At 44.1% G+C, this 14,352-nt stretch overlaps 2 non-coding genes across 2 annotated transcripts; both read left to right on the top strand.

Moving 5' to 3' along the window:
- Positions 1–6,451: 6,451 nt before the first annotated feature.
- Positions 6,452–6,561, top strand: LOC144820550 (U6 spliceosomal RNA). The gene has a single exon (XR_013607839.1). It is a non-coding gene; the product is annotated as a U6 spliceosomal RNA (small nuclear RNA).
- Positions 6,562–6,570: 9 nt separating this feature from the next.
- On the top strand, positions 6,571–6,675 carry LOC144820551 (U6 spliceosomal RNA). Its single transcript, XR_013607840.1, has one exon. It is a non-coding gene; the product is annotated as a U6 spliceosomal RNA (small nuclear RNA).
- The last annotated feature ends 7,677 nt before the right edge of the window (positions 6,676–14,352 follow it).

Genomic DNA, 14,352 nt, shown 5'->3' with positions numbered 1-14,352 from the left:
GAGAACGAATTACTTTTAATTCGGGGATTTCTTTGAAAGACCTTAACAGGTTCCCTCTGTTTAAGGTATCTTGTCTTCCTTTGTTCGAATATTCGGGGACAAATGACAATTTAAGTACAAACTCCTCTGACTGATTTTGCACGTGGTCGCGGAAGGATGAAATTTCCTTTCTTCCAGCTTCAGAAGTTATTGTTAGTGGGGTGTCCTTTTTACATCAGGGTTTGCTCTCCGTGGGGACAGAGATTGCCTCCTCTGAAATCCGTTCCGGTGCTCCCGGATTTTTAGTTGCACTTTTCCCTATTTGCACCGACACTTGATCCGAATGTTGGAACTTGCAATGACGGGTTTTTGCGGTTATTGTAACCGCAAATGGTTTGATAAGGTTTAGAACCTTGGGGGTTGTTGGTGCCTGAAGCTTCTTAACTGGAGAAGCTTTCCGCTTTTCTAAATCTGACCCCTTTTTCCTCTCTTCATGTTGGAAATCCCGTGATTGTGTGCTCGGATCTCTGTTGCTCCCAGGTTCTCATTTGCCTAACATAAGCGATGTTTTTCCTTGCCCCTCTCCTGTGATGGATGCTTCATTTCCTACTTGTTGCTGCACTTCCTGGATGAATTTGTGAGCTGCTCTTACCTTTGGGGAGGCTCCTCCGTCTGTTTGTAAAGCTTGGACTGATTTTTGAAGTATGGGGGTTCGGGTTGTGCTCCGTTGCTTTGATTTAGGGGACTGAGTAACTTGAGGTTGATCTAGTCCAGGAAGTGCTGCCCCACGCGGGGTGAACAGTTTTTTTTCACCATGGATGGTTTTATTGTAAATAACGGGAAGATTTTTTCCGAGGCTGGGCTTGGCTGTTTATTATATATGAGCCGTGCCTCCCTTGCGCGCTTTCTTTCCCGTTTTGTGGGTTTGGCAACCACCACTACTGGTTTCACGGAGCTCTGTGGAGCGTCTAGTTGGAGGTCTATTGAGTCAGGTTGGGCCTGGGGCTCCGCTTTCTCTGATTCGTCATTGACATCGCTGATTTCTTCTATTATTAATTTGGTGCACTTTGTTTTTTCCTCTAATTCTGCACTTTTTGGGAGTTTTTATGCTGCTTGCTGTTGCAAGATTGTTTTACTGCCCCTAGGACGTCCTTTAAAATTTCGGGAAGGGTTGCCAGTTTCTCTATTATGGAGCCGCAACAGCAGATGGATAATTGTTTGTTGCTGTCTCTCAGCTGGTCCGTATTTTCCCTATTTGTTAATATTGATGTTATTAAATCTATTTTGGTGTTTACACCTGAGATGTGGCTGGCAATGAGATTTACAAGGTCAATTTGAACATCCATTTTGTCAGACTGGAAGCTCAAAACCCTTATAGCTTGTTCTAGAGTGTGAATCAGGGTTTGTGCCCATTGAGTGTTTGAGCAATCTTCTTTATGTTGCGCCGAGGCCTCTGACCCGGGGTCTGTCCCACTAACAAATGAAATGGTTATTGGTGGTGAAAGGTTTAATTGCTTAACTCTTATAGAGCTGTGACTGTCCTCCTCTAGTATTGAATGCTTAGGATCTTGTTTGCCTTGTAGGCTTAAAGGTGTTGATGCAACCATGTTGAATCTTCTCTGTGGTGTTCTTTTACTTGATACTGATTGTGGGTCTATTCCTTGGCGTTCATTGTCCTGACAGTTCGATTCCAATATTTCTAGGATTTCCACCAAATTTTAGTGGTTTATGTTAGAAAATGATTTGGTGCGAACTTCTTCCTTAGGGGCTGCGTTTGCTGCGGATTTTATTAAGTTTAGTTTTTCGACCTTTGTCCTTTTGTGTTTGGTCGACCTTCTTCCTTGAGGCCTACTAATAATTTTCCATTCTTTGGGCCCGTGGCAGATATTAATCCCTTAGGGGCTACATTAAAAGCTACAAAACTGCTGTTAGAGTTTTCCCGTTCTCTCTTTTCCTACGTGAGAGTCTCGGTCCTTCCCACCGATGCAACGTTATAGGCTGGCTCAGTTGCATTAAGGTTGAGGGTATTAGAAGTCACTTTAGGTTTTGTTGTGAGTGTTGTGGCAGGAGTTATAAGCGTAGTCTGATGCACCTGGGCTGTTATGGTCTGATTTTCCAGCGCCTGAGCAAGCCGTATTTTGTTCCGAAGAAGATTCCCTTTGTAATGCATTATTGAGGTTTACCGGGTGTCTGTGGGTCGATAACTCGTGGTTTATCAGGAAGAATTGGTCTTGGCAGCTGGGAGGCTTTTGCTGATGGAGCGTATATTGCCACAATTGGATCCTTTAGAAAAAAGAATTTACGGATCCCGGATTTGTATTTTGGGCTTGTCGTTGTTGTTGTCGGTGTGGGTACTGAGACCAACATCTTCCTTAAGCCTATTCCCTTTGATGTTTGATTGAGAAGAGAGTCCTCTTCTTTGGATGTTTTAAGTTTGGTTTTTCTATTTGTTTTTTTGCCTGTTTTTTTGCCTGTCGCTGTTCGGCGGACTGTCCCCGATCTCATTTGCGCAGCCCTCCGCTTGGCCTGGAAATTGATCTTATTTCTTGTTTCTTTACACTTTGTAGACAAAAAACTCCCTGGCTCCGTGACCAGCTTAGGGCTAAGGGCTGTGGATTGGATAGGTTCTCTAGGGATGAGGATGATTATTGCCACTGTTGCTTTGAATTGTTTTTTTTTCACCTGTTGAAGTGACGCTCACTAAGCAGAAATTGCTTCCCCCCTCCAAGTTCCCCCACCGGGTTCGCTGTATGGCGTTATGCCTTTTTCCAGGCAAAAAGTATTTTTGATGGTTTTTGACAGTATGTAGCAGCGATATGGGCTAACTAAACTAACTGGACAATATGTAGGATGCCTTTTTCCTGGCAAAAAGTATTTGATGATTTTTTGACAGTATATAGAAGCGATATGGGCTGACTAGGCTAACTAGACAGTATGTAGGATGAGGGCTTGGCTAGGTCTTAAGGTCTCACTTCTTCTTTGCTCTCAAGCTTCTCCCCGCAGGCGTCCCCCCCACCAGAGCCCCAAAACAGTTTACTCTGTAGTCCTGGGGTCTCTGATGGCAGATTGGCAGCTTGGCAAATTGACAGCTTCGCATGCGACACCTACCCGAACAGTCGCGGCCGTGGAAGCCAAGGGGGAACTGGCTGGAGTGCGGCGGTGCTTATGCAAAAAACCGCGGGGGCCCGCACGCCTACCACCAAGTCCCCCGCTCCCTGCTCCTGCACTTCACGGCACTGTATGCCCCCCCCCCCCCCCCCGCCCCCACCTCGCGTCGCTCTCCTTCGCACCGCGCCGCTGTGTACAATGGCTGGCGGAAGGCGGCGGGGGCGGCTGACTGCGGCACGATTCAGGGGCACAAAGAGCTCAAGGGGCGGCTGGCAGCAGGGCACGGAGCTCAGAGCCGGATGGTTGCTCAGTGGCTCTGTGCTCCTTTGTGTTCACCGGCGGGGTTTTCTCAGTGGTTTACCCTCCCGAAGCTCCGCCACCACGCCGCCTCAGGCAGCTGCTGCTCGTCTCTCTCGGCTCTCTCGGACAATCGGAATGATGCAAAACTCCGGACCGGATCAGCTAGTCGAATGATGATCCTCACACTCTGGGGGGAAACTCCCAGGGTGTGTGGGGGTCATTATTTTGTTGATTTTCAAGATCAAACTCGCTATGTGGGAGTTTGTTTCTGAAAAATAAAAAGGGTTGGTGAATGGCCGTCTAAAAAACAGTGGCCGCACAACAAATTTTCAGTGCCTTCAGAGGAGTCACTGTGGCTGCAGCTTCTCTGAAGGAACAGAGATCACTGCTAGGCCAGTGATGATTTTGTAATTCGATGGGCGGTGGTCAGGCGGTAGTGGCAGGCAACACGTCCGCCAGCCTAACGGCGAGCGGCCTGCCAGCCAAACCTAAATAAGGCCCATACACTTGTAGCAATGTTTCTTTTGTGACCTTTTAGCTGTAGCTTCCACTTTTCCATCTGTGGTCAGCATCCTTGCTTAAGGTTTGTGGTCACACCTAACAATGAATACTTTGTCCCATACAAATACCCTAGAATGATTAAGAGGCCACACATTATGCCAGAGCTTCTCAGTGAATAACCATCTATATTTATTTGGCTGGTAAAAGAAGCTAAAGTAAAAACTGATACATTCCCACGTTCAACTTGATGTATCCAGATAGCTTCCAATCCTTTGTTGCTTGCATCTGTTACTTTTAGGGTCAAACCCCTGCAAGGTAGGAGCGGCACAGATGGTGTTCTTTATCATGACAACATTTTTTGACATGCATTTGATCATACGAATTTAGATATCCTTTCCAATACCTGTTTGATATGATACATCTTGTTGACAAATGTATTAACACATTTGGCATAAAATATGTCCAGACCCAAAAATGACAGTACATTCCATCTTAATCTGTGGTGCAGGTGCTTTCTTAATTGCTTCTATGAATTTAGTTTTGGGTTTTACCCCAACTCTGCAAATGTAATGAACCAAATAACTAACTAACTCTCTACATTCTACATTCCTTGGAGGCACCCACGCCGTGAGGGCAACGGCAGTGCACAGCGGCTCCACAGACCACCAACCTTCCTCCAGAGCACCGTGGGGGCAACGGCAGGGACAGCACAGCTCTCCCCCTCGCAGTGAGGGACTCCATCTCCCAGGTGCCCCAGGGCCGAGCGGCGCACCTGGCTGCGCCCGGAGGCGCTAATAAACAGCGGAACGCCTCCCGCCCCGCGGGACGCACGCGGCAGGCGCTGGGCTAAGCCCGGGCAAAGGGCGGGCCATCTGTGGCCATCCGGGGCCAGAAGAGGCCGGGACGGGCCACCACCCTTGGCTGTTGAAATGGGTAAGCGAAAACAGGATAATCATGGAGAGGTGGAGGGAAAAAAGGCTAAAGTTCCTAGGAAATCAGAGACTATTATTTCCTATCTGACCTCAGCGGTGGGGGTGTTGAGCGTTGAAATTGCTAATGCAGAAAAAGAACTAGGATTGGTCACGCCTGCCCCCATAGGTGAGGCCCCGTAAGTTTGCCTGAACCAGCTCCAAGACCTATTATCCCTCTGGACCCTGTTGTGTTGATTAAGAACCCACCACTTGTGCCTAACAGCGGTCTAGCCGGTCCTGAAAACCAAGCTAGTAATGTAGAGGGTCTTTTTCAGCTCCCTCAGCTAAAACTGATGAAGTATCCACAGGCTTGGTTAGGAAGTGAAGGAAACCGCGGAAGTCAACTAATAAACCAATACTTGGCGCGGTCCCACAGCCTTTAAACCATACTGGGACTGATCGCCTGGCGTCCCTTGTGGAAGAAATGTTTTGAGTCACGTCTGGAACCTGTTCTTATTGGTCTAGCTAAGAACATTGTGGACTCTTTGAATACTTGTGTCGCTAGTCTGGTCACTAAATGTGCAAATATTGATAAATTTATAGAAGAGCACAGAGTTTGTTGCAGGCCAGGTAGTCATGTACGTGAAGAGCACAGTACCAATGGGGCGGAAAAAAGGCAGGAGGTTACAAGTGCCACTATCCTAGTTGATGCACCCTTCATTCCCACATCAAACTCTGGGAAGGTAGGGGTTCTGAATAAATCAAAAGCCTCTCAGCCCCTAATTGCCAACATTGCCAAGGCTAAATCAGTGCAAAACGGGGTTGTTACGCCCCCCAGGGCAAGTCTCAGCACTAGTAAGGGGCTCCATCAGGGGAGGGGATTCATTTTAGATCTCCCGCCAGACGCTGCACCGTTGGTGGCTGTCCTGACTGGGGTCCCTCCTTTAACTAGCAACTCTGTTGAATCCACACGAGACCTTATTGGGATGGCCAAAAAGTGGTGTGCCCAATTGAGTAGTGGTAATTCTGACATCTCCTCCCATGTCATCATGGCAAGACGGGCGGGGTGGGTCGGGAAGCGGAAAAAGTGCATTTCGGGGGATTGTGTTGTGGTCAATTTTAATAGCTAAAATATTGCAAATCGGCTGTTTTGGGATGCCTCTGATATTGGTGGTGGCGGTATTAGGCCTCTCCCTTTGGGGTATTTCTATCCACCGGGCACCAATATCCAATCACCCTTGCTGGAACGGAATTACTTGCCCCCCAGATCTAACCATTGGGTCGATGTCCCCCAAAGGTTGGTAAGAGGAGGAGGGGATAGAGTACCGGAGAAAGTGAAGAATACAGGAGAAACCCCCACCAGCAACCCTGGTAGAGCCATAACGAGTTGGGTCACAGATATGGCTCTGTCGAATCATTTTTCTCCTCTATCAAATATGGAGGACAATGATTGACTACTTGATATATTCGATAAACCAGGGGTGCCTAACAGGGGGCTGAGTAGTCCTTCCACCTGTAAAATTCTGAGCTGGAATGTGGCCGGATTTAGAACTAAACGGAATGACGAAATATGGCTGGACTTTGTTAAACATTACAATATTATAGCCCTACAAGAAACATGGGATATAACAAAGGATTTTGTCTTGGATGGGTACTCCAGTTTTATAGTTAGTGCTATCCTAAAATTGGAACGATACAGAGAAGATTAGCATGGCCCCTGCGCAAGGATGACACGCAAATTCGTGAAGCGTTCCATATTTTGTTTACGATATTTATCAGCAATTAATTATGGCATAGAATTGGAACGATACAGAGAAGATTAGCATGGCCCCTGCGCAAGGATGACACGCAAATTCGTGAAGCGTTCCATATTTTTGTCAGGTGCTGCACCGTCCTTTCTTCTACAGTCTATCCCTGGCGCCGGGAAACCCACTGTGGGTAGCTGTGCGCGATAAAAGCTTAAATAAATAAAATAAAATCCCGGGGTTAGGAGGTAGACCAAAGGGTGACCTGGTCATGCTTACCTCTTTAAAACTTACTGGCTCTTTCTCTATGTTGGAGTCTGGGTCTAATAATCTATTAATCCTTGAGTGGGGTAGGCCGGACTCATGCACCATTTTATTAATTAACTTTTATAACGCCAGTGAGAATGAATTTGTGAACCAACATTTAGGTTCCCTGGCACGTTTTCTAAATGATTATAAATCAGTACACAAAACTTTATTCGAGACCATCATTATGGGTGATTTTAATATCCATCCTTGTGGCTGGGACTGTGTTTTAGACAATATTTTTGGACCTCCAGGCTCGCTGATCCCGCACTTTGAACACAATAGGCAGGGTGAGGCTTTAGAGGATCTTTTAGCTAGTTCGAATCTATTTGAGGTGGCACGGGACCTGGAGGAGGGGAGGGCCCCTACATTTAAGGGTAGAGACTCGGATACTGTTATCGACTATATCTTCGTCTCCTCTGAGGTAGTGGATAGGCCCACCCTGTATGAAGTAATTCCATCGGGGTTCAGTGATCATAACCCTGTGACCCTGGAATTTAATTGGGGGGAGGTCGCTATTAATAGGAATAATTTAGCTAGTGAGATCACACATCTGTCCCCAAAAGATGAAGGAAGGAGGCTTAAGTGGGCTAAGGTGATTCCAGAAGCCTTTATGGAGGGTTTGCTCCGAAAGGCAGAGGCTCCCTTGGGGGTCTGTCTAGATAGCTCAGCCCCAAGCAGTGATATTGTTGAGGCTTATGTCACCATTTTCACCCAGATTGAAGCAGACCTGATGGTACAAAATAAATTGATACCAAATAAGTTATACAGGTGGTTTGACGGTTGTTGCTCCAAAGCACATGTTGCTCTTTTGCAGGCAATAAAACAAAAGCCCAGAGACAGAGCGCGTGTGATTACCCTAAGAAAGGCTTATAAAAGGGCAATATATAACCGGAAAAAGGCTATCAAAACTGAGGCTTGGAATAACCTTTTATTGGTAGAAGTCTTAAGGGATAGCAGCAAATTCTGGGCAACCATCAACCATCCTTTTTTCTCAGGACAAGAGACTGCGTGATCCCGGATGAAAAATGGCTGTCTCACTTTAGAGGGGTCTATGCTAGTGAGAGTAGCACCACCCAAGAGCCCATACAGCCTGTGCCTCCTCTTTTATTTCAAGAGGATGTCCATAAAGCGATATTAGAAATGTCTAAACATAAAGCCTCAGGCCCGGATGGTGTACCAGCGGACTTATATAGCACTTTACCCAAATTTTGGGCAAAGATTTTAACTAATGTTTTTAACGCGTCTAGCTTAAATGGGTTCCCGGCATCCTGGGCAACCTCTGTAATAGTTCCAGTTTTCAAAAAGGGCCGGAGGGATGACCCCTCTTGTTACAGACCAATCTCGCTGATTGACTCTGCTGTTAAAATATTGGGCAGAGTCATCCTGTACCAACTTAGGAACTGGTTGGAGGAAAGAGGGGTCCTTTCCAATTTACAATATGGGTTCAGGGAGCAGAGAAGTACATTAGATCAATGCGTAAACCTGCACCTGTTGATAAGCAAATATACCCAGGCCAAGGAAGGGTTGCTCTACTTGGAATTTATGGACCTCTCTTCGGCCTTTGATCTGGTGAACAGGTTGAAACTTTGGGCTATTTTATTAAGCATAGGGATTGACCCATCTTTAGTAAATTTTTTAGCCGCTCTTCGTCAAGGGCTTTTAGCATCAGTCAGGGTCACTAGGGAGGGGGGTCGCACCAGTCACTTTAGTTCGAGGCGGGGCGTCAGGCAGGGCGGCATCCTGGCGCCCCTTCTTTTTACTTTACATTAATGCCCTAGACAAAAATATGGAGGGCGCCTCACTGGACGTTCCGCGTATAGGAGGTTCTGTAATACCGGTTCTCCTGTACGCGGACGATGCAGTGTTGTTGGCTAGGACGGGCCTTGGTCTCCAGAGACTATTGGATTCCTTTGGGACCTTTATGGGTTCTTTAGATTTGAAGGTCAACAACCCTAAGTCACATGTTATGATTATGGGCAAACGTCCGAGGGGGCAAAAACTTAAACGTTTCTTTTGTATCGGTGTGGAAATCTCAAGGGTACCTGTTTTTACTTATCTTGGGGTTTTATTTGATGAAAGAGGTACATGGGGCCCTCAGCAGAAGTTAAAGTCCAACGTTGTAGCTAGGTCAACAATCGCACTTATGGGCTTCGCAAAGCGCTGGGGGCGAGACCTATGGAGGCACTTTTAAATGTGTACAAATCGAAATGCCTGGCAATAGCCTCGTATGGGGCCTCTGTATGGGGCTATATACCTCAGGAAAAGATACAGGTGGCCGAGAATAAATTCCTAAGATCCCTCTTGGCGGTTCCTCAATATACTCCCACATTTTCTATTCATTCTGAATTGGGGTTGGGATATGTGAGTAATTAACTGAAGGTTGCACCATTGATTACCTGGATTAAGACTTGGCTGATCCAAGAGATTTCACTGAACCATCTTATTTTGAGAGATTGTATGGTCTTAGAGAGGATAGATAGGGTACCCTGGCTAGTTTACATAAAGGAAATGTTTTTAAAACTCGGGCGCCCTGAAATTTATCTGGCTCCAGAGCTAAATAAAAAGGAAGACATAGCCTGGACAAAGAAGAATGCCCTGGATATGTTAGCTCTAGAGCGTGAGGAACGGGAATTGTTGAAACCCTGTGCCAGAGCTAATTATGCTTTATTGACATCAATGTCATTAGAACCATATTTAAAAATTGTCACAATCTCGTTCCATCGTCATCTCTTAATTAGATTCCGGTTCAACTTAATCCACTTACCGTTAGGCCATTTTTCAGTCTGGGGCAAACCGGAACGCTCACCACCTTGTAGCTGTGACAACTTCTCTAGCCAAGACACGATGCACTTTATCATGTTCTGTGAGCACTACGTCGAAATCAGGAAAATCTTTTTAAAACCGTTACTGAGGGAGGCTGGGTTTTTACATGTCATGACCTACTTGCAACTATTAAGTAGTTACCGAGTAATGTTTGGTGTTGCAAGTTTTCTGGTAGCAGCTGTTTGGAATAATGCTAAGAGATCAGTTACCTGTAATCGCCCTGACTGAATTTGTTTTTTCCTTTTGGTTTTAATATTTGTATATCCCTGATTTGATTAACTTTTTTAACAGTTTTTACTATATGATAAATTTGCACATGTGATTGTATGTACATGAAGTAATGAATTGTCACATTTTTGCTTTTATGATTTTAATTAATCGAATAAAGTGTTTTTGACTGGCTGACTGAACTCTCTTATCTGCTCATTTGCATTTTAAATATTTAACTGTCAGTCCCTTCTTATTCAACATTTTCAGGATGTTCTATAACTTAGAAGCATGTATCATTTTAGTTTTTGCCCACGATAATTATGTCATCCTGGAAAAATATTATTTTTATTTTCTTTATCCAGCAATTTAAAAACGAATCTTTGAAAGGGGGATGCTGCTGACACTAATCCAAGTGGCATTTATTCAAATTGGTAACAACCATCTGGTCTGATAAACATAATGTACCACTTTTAAGATATTTGGAGATAGGCATTGGAGAGGGGTAGATGGTAGAAAGCCATCTGCCACCACGACCAATGCCATAATCTCTTTGATCTTAGGTAAGGAACCCAAATCTACGACAATTTGAATAACGCACCACCAATCGTCATAGGGCACATATTTAGAATGATACTTTCCTTCACAGTTAAGACACTATTACAACTGTCTTGTTGAACCATCACTAGATGTTCTATCCTTCACCCCATCGATGTATTTAACTCTTGGATTGCGTGATTTCTTCCTACACAAGAAAGAGAAATATCCTACTGTGCTACAACTACTACACTTCTGTTTAAGCACTGGTTAACACCTGCTATATGCTAAGTGATTGAGCTATTGCATCTAAAGCAGTGTTGTTTTTTCCACCCCATTCGCTCTTTATCTTTTCGCTGCTTATTCTAGTGTGATTGTCTTTTGATGTTAATCTTTTCTACCACTTCACCTTCTACTCTATTGGGCTCCTTTTTACAGTTTTGGTGCATCACTCAGGCATCTCTCATTTTTGTACAAAATTTGTGATATCCTTAAACTCAGGATCACCATTCACCCAGAACCTCACTTGTATATGGCTGTATTGTTGGAATGCATCATAATTGCATCCCTTATAAGTTTTTCATGAAGTGTTCCAAACGTATAGCCTTTTCAATTCAGTAGCATAGTTACTAACTGATTCTTCCTTCTCCTGTTTCCTGTAGAAAAATGTATATTGAATTATAACATTATAAACATCAGGAGTAAAATATGTATCTAACCCCCAGATTCATGAAAGTCATGTTTTGCGAGTCCTTAATAGCGAATTTTAAGGATTCGCTATTAAAGACTCGCAAAACGGGATGCATGAAGAAATCGCAATATTTTTAGCTATTTCCACTGCTTCCTTATTTGCGATTCGCTAATTGCTAATCACAAATAAGGAATGGCTTTCCCATTCATTCCTATGGGCCTAAGGGCCCATAGGAATGAATGGGGAGTCATTCCTTATTTGCGATTCGCAATTAGCGAATCGCAAATAAGGAAGCAATTTCAAGGGTCCAAAGAACACCCTGTTGCACCCCTGAAATGGTAATGTACACTGGTGTTGCGCACACACATGTCCCAAGGACATCTGTGTGTGTAACATACAACCTAGAAAAATGCACTAAAGTGCATTTTTCTAAGTTTTTGCTATTTACCACGTAGTTAGACTTCGCGGTAAATAGCAGCCCCAGATTGCGAATTCGCAATTTTGAAATAGTTCATGCATTGCATTTAAGGAATCTCAAATTGAGATTCCTTAAATGCAAATAATCGCAATGTAGCGATTTCTAAAATTGCGATTTTTGCATTTGGGATGATGCAAAATGCAAAAATACCGCTCGAAAAGGGCCAGATTCTCATAATCTGGCCCTTTGCGAGTGGATTTTGATTTGATGAATCTGGCCCTAAGTCTGTAAAAGCATTGTCTATATACCTCTAGTCTTTCAGGACCAAAAGTGTGTAAAAGAATGTTTTTTCCCTTTCCGGTGTCAAGCTGTTTCCTTCATCAATAGCTGATATATAATTGAGAAAATACTCCATCCACTCAAACCACTGTATTGTTGTCTCTCCAGTTGTCGCTAAAAATACCAGCGGTAGATTAGTGGTAATCATTTAGGACCTCTTATGATTTTGTTAATTTGTATGGATTAGTCCTAACTCTATACCTCACCTTTTAACAAACCACTAGTCCTTAGTTCGCTCTACACAACATACACAACATACAGTAACCTAGAAGCTGCTCATGTTATCTTGAAACTTATAGAGCGCAAACTGTCGCTCCGAAAGGAGCATCCTGGCGCTAAGGTACGGGGGAGACAACAGAAGTGAAACCTATATGGCCGCTAGTACATAGGCATCTGACAAATTAAAAAGCTACGTTTTAAGTTGGTTACGGAAAGAGGCTTCCTGGTCAAGTAGCCTTAGCTCCTTTGGCATCCCATTCCATGCCTTAGAAGCCAGGACACTGAGGGTTTTTCCCCCTTTAGTCTTAAGATGAAAGGCGGGGATATTGGCTAAATTACAGCCTGCTGATCTCAGAACTCTAGTGGGACAGTAGTGGGAGTATCTTGTTATAAGATACTTGGGACCGATGTTATTTAAGGCTCTGAAGGAGGTCAACAAGATTTTAAAAAGAATCCTTTTGTGTAGGGGGAGCCAATGTAGTTTCCTAGGGGCCGCAGAGGCCGATGATTTCCTGGGGAGTTTCAGTACCAAGCGGGCCGCTGCATGTTGGACACTTTGTAATTTTTTTAATGTCGTTTTTTTTACTCCGGCCATAAGACCATTACAGTAGTCAAGGCGGGAAAGTATAAGAGCCACCGCCACAGACTTTCTAGCATCAATGGGGAGAAAGTCAAAGAATTTCTTCAATGACTTAATGATGTTGAAACAACTACCTGCCAAGCTCCTTACTTGCTGGTCAAAAGAAAGTGACAAATCAAAAAGGATGCCCAAGTTCCTGGCCGTTTCTACTGAACTCGGAGGCGAGGTTGCACCCACTGGCCACCAATCGTTGGGACTAAAGTTGACATTTTTCACAATGGGCAGTATTTCTGTTTTTCCAGAATTGCATTTTAGACAGTTGTCATTCATCCATTGGAAAACGTCAGCAAGACAATTCTGGACATTTTGTTCGGCCACTCTGGAGTTTTTATCCAGTGATACAATCAGCTGGGTGTCATCAGCATATGGTGTTACCATTATCCCATAGGATTTAATTAAATAAATGGTGGGCACCATATAAATATTAAAACGCAATGGACTCAAGATGGAGCCCTGGGGAACTCCTGAGATAACACTCTTCTCCTTCGAGCAAAATGGCCCCAAGGCGATAGTCTGAGTTCGTTCTGATAGGAAAGATCTTATCCAATTTAGAGCCCCATCTGTTATGCCACTCAGTCTTAGCCTATCAAGAAGGATTTTATGGGAGATGGTATCGAACGCCGCCGATAAATCAAGAAGAATCAGGACGTACTCATAGATGAATAGTGCACATCTAAAGGTCTCAGATACTTCAGGGTGAATGCAGATTTTGGCCCAAATTGAACTGATGCAAAGTAAAGCATATTGACACAAAATCTCATGAGGATTTTTAATATCTGTAGACATCTGCCTTTTCTGCATGCTCACCACAGATTTTTCACCTTTTCCTGAACCCTGTATTTTCTGCTGGCTTTAGAATTCTAGGCACTTAACCCTGCCAACCAGGGGTAAAGTGCCTGGGCTTGTCCTTTAAACATGGTTGAATTGGCTTGGTCCTAATAGACACACTTCATTTGCCTATAAATCTGTAGTATATAATGTAGAAACTGCACCCAGGGCTTGAAAGTTAAATGCCACTAGTGAACTGAAGCACCTATTGTGCCATCCACTAGGGTAGCAGTGCAAACAGGCCCAAGACCTACTCTGCATAGCCTGACTATTGCAATGGAACCTGTAGCTTGACCTGTTAAAAAAAAAACTTTTGACAGGTAAAATCCTCTCTTTTAAGTATTAGTAAGTCACCCATATGTAGGTGTTGTAGCCCACAAGGCAGGGAGCATGGCATTTAAAAGTGGGACCTGTAGAAAATTAATTATACCATGTCCCTATAGTGAGATGGCCTGAAAGGCTATTTTCACTGTGGCAGGAATAGCTGTCCTATGTAGAAAACCAGAGTATAGATCAAAATACAAATACTGTGTCTCAGGAATGGGACCAGCTAGAAAAAAATTCAGCAGCTATTTTTTAATAGTTATTAAAAATCCAATTGAATGCCGAAGTCGGATTTTTAATAAATATTAAGGAAAAGTAACTTTTAGATCCGCTAGAGGGCTAATAAGCACACGCTTCTAACAGCTTGCAGCCTATGGTCATCCTTGAATAAGTGTGAAATAGGTGACAAATGCCTCCCAAGAACAAACAATATGCTGAACTGAATGGGCAAACGTGATTCCTCTGAACTCCCC

The sequence above is a fragment of the Lissotriton helveticus genome, chromosome 2_1 (genome assembly GCF_964261635.1).
Source record: "Lissotriton helveticus chromosome 2_1, aLisHel1.1, whole genome shotgun sequence".
In the NCBI taxonomy this organism is placed as follows: domain Eukaryota; kingdom Metazoa; phylum Chordata; class Amphibia; order Caudata; family Salamandridae; genus Lissotriton; species Lissotriton helveticus.
This window is presented reverse-complemented; position numbering and strand designations above follow the sequence as displayed.